Consider the following 2,789-nt stretch of genomic DNA (forward strand, 5'->3'; position numbering starts at 1 on the left):
TACAAATGATGAAAATAGCTATGACCCATTCTTTGAAGATGTGGATTCTACAATGTCGCCTTTAAACTTGTGAATAAGTGTCAAAACACCAGCAGGGTGGTTTGATCCATGACTGAAATAGGCCATGTCCCCCCACTGTGATTTCCAAAATGTCAAATCACTTTCACACAAATTAGTTTCCTGAAGAAGGACAAAAACTGTGTTTCCAATATAAAAATAAGGCTTTCCTTTTTGTAAAATCCCTCAAACCCCTAGCATTCAGACTAACAATATTGGGAGAGTTGAAAACAAACTCCTGCATTAAAAAAAGAGAACACAAACTAAACAGAAGTAGCAATGTGTACAATAAAACAGTGAACCTTGAGAGGGTTACTCCGACGGAAAACTACGCTCAGCTGAGGTAGTGGTGGTTAACAGTAAAACAAATCTCTTTTTTTAGTTGGCAAGTGTTCATAAGTTTGAACGGTACATTTACTTGTGGCAGTACATTAAATGTACTCTTGGCAGTACTCACAGTTCCAGTATGGTTCATGTCAGCAGAGTTACCCAGTAATCATTCTTCCTTCGATAAACGCGTGTGGGCCCTTGAACCCAGCCTTCTTTTCCTCTTGTCGTGCCTTCTGTATAAGAGGCCACAGTTTCTCCCTGGCAGTTTGATCCTGTGATATCAAAGCATCTTTGATGCAGAGGTTCTTGTCATCCAGAAACTTGTTCGCCTTGGCCATTTTCCAGATGATGTCCCTGTAATGGCGCATAGTTAAGCGCAAGATGACATTGCGAGGGGGTCCATCAGATCTTCGTTTCCCAAGTCGATGTACCACGTCGATCACGTCTCTTAGCTTGTCTTTGATGCTCAGAGCCACCTTTCCCATTGTTAGAGTCGACTTGGACATATTTGTATAAAATCCAGAACATACAGAGCTCCATGTACATGTATGTAAATATATGAAATATTAATGTATATGATGAAATATTAGGTACGTGCCTTTATGATATATATTTACCTGATTGAGATATATTCATTTGTTGTTAGTGTAACTTCGTTTTTGGCCTCCCCTCTTGCCCATTCATTGTACTGTGGTAAGTGTGTTATGATAAAGGCAGGAAGTTGGGCCTTCGGGGGGGAGGAGTCCTTGCTAGACGTGGGAGCGGTATAGTTTTTGACCATACAGACATACAAACAGGTCATATTATGTATTTTCCGTGTCAAGTAATCTATGATTTAAGTTGATTGGAGAATCATTTTTTTGTTAGATATTAGAAGAAGAAATATTTTTGATGCACCATATCCCTGGATCTCATTGAATGTTTTGGCCGTTTGGAAACTTTGCGTGTAGACTGTATGCATACAAAACAACCAGGCTAGGGCAGTGGCTATGGTAAAGAGGAAAGGAAGCCACTACACCCATGATATTTATTAATGACTGCTTCCCTAATATCCTCTCCCTCTACCTCTTTTACACCTTGGATTTTCAGATTCCGCCTGCGAGAGTACCTTTGCAGTTCAGCTACATTCTCATACAGCTCATTATTTTGGGATTGCAGTTTCTTCAGCTCATTTTCTAGGAATGTTATCTTTTCCTACTTCTCGCTCACAATTTTGTGAAGCTGACTGACAGTTTCTGATAAATGATCGATCTTCTTTGATGTTTCTTCGGTAGACCGCTCTATGATGGACACTTTTGAGAACGTGGCGTCTTGTTTAGTAGACAAGGACTGGATTGCAGAGAAATGTTGAAATGTCCGGTGGATTTTTAATTGGGGTCTGAGGTAAAGAGGTTGCAAGGATTTCATCCTGGTCAGTTTTGTTCTTTCTCTTGCTTGACCTCGCGGCTTCTTGTGTATCCATGATGCTCTGGCAATCGTCGTAGCTAGCTAGCATGCCTGCCGTCTTCTGTGAGGCTTGGATATTCCGTCTACTGTTGTCTTTCTGTCGTGTTCTTCCCATTCAACTTGACAAAAGCGAACTCTAAACTTGTTCTATGTCGCTAACACAAGTAGTTTGTTTCTTTCAACATTGATAGCCAATATTAGACTGTTAACCACCTAACCCTCAATGTTGCTTTGACAAGCGAGAAAACACTCCCTCACAGCAACGCCATCTTGGCTCCCCTCCCTCGCCCCTTGCCCTGCAAGTGTATACTCGTCAGACGTCATGAAACGTCATCAGAAGTGTCCACCTAATTTGAGGGTTGAGGGGATAGAGACTTACGTAAATAAAAGCTTCTGAAAATGTGGATAGAATATTCCAGACAAAAAGTGTTTTGATATTTTCAATGGGTACACTGAACTCTTACGTCCACCTCAACCTCCATTGCAGTAGTGAATTCTGTCTAGAGCAACATTACTGTAGGCTACTACTATTCTCTGCCAACAGTGTTGCACGAAATGGTTTCAATGTTGCAGGTTGGTGTTAATGTCCCCCTAGTCAAGTCTTTTCTGGAGGATATCAATCTATTGCAGATGCTTTGATATGACGTTCATGTTTACGATGACTTCAGCACAAGAGCCTCTGATTTCCCCGCACTGAAAACGTCATTTGTTACGCAGTAGATTTTCTTCAAATCAAATCAAAATCAAATTTATTTATATAGCCCTTCGTACATCAGCTGATATCTCAAAGTGCTGTACAGAAACCCAGCCTAAAACCCCAAACAGCAAGCAATGCAGGTGTAGAAGCACTAGGAAAAACTAGTTAGGAAAAACTCCCTAGAAATGCCAAAACCTAGGAAGAAATCTAGAGAGGAACCAGGCTATGAGGGGTGGCCAGTCCTCTTCTGGCTGTGCCG

This window comes from Salvelinus sp. IW2-2015, unplaced genomic scaffold (genome assembly GCF_002910315.2).
Source record: "Salvelinus sp. IW2-2015 unplaced genomic scaffold, ASM291031v2 Un_scaffold1253, whole genome shotgun sequence".
NCBI classification, from domain to species: Eukaryota; Metazoa; Chordata; class Actinopteri; order Salmoniformes; family Salmonidae; genus Salvelinus; species Salvelinus sp. IW2-2015.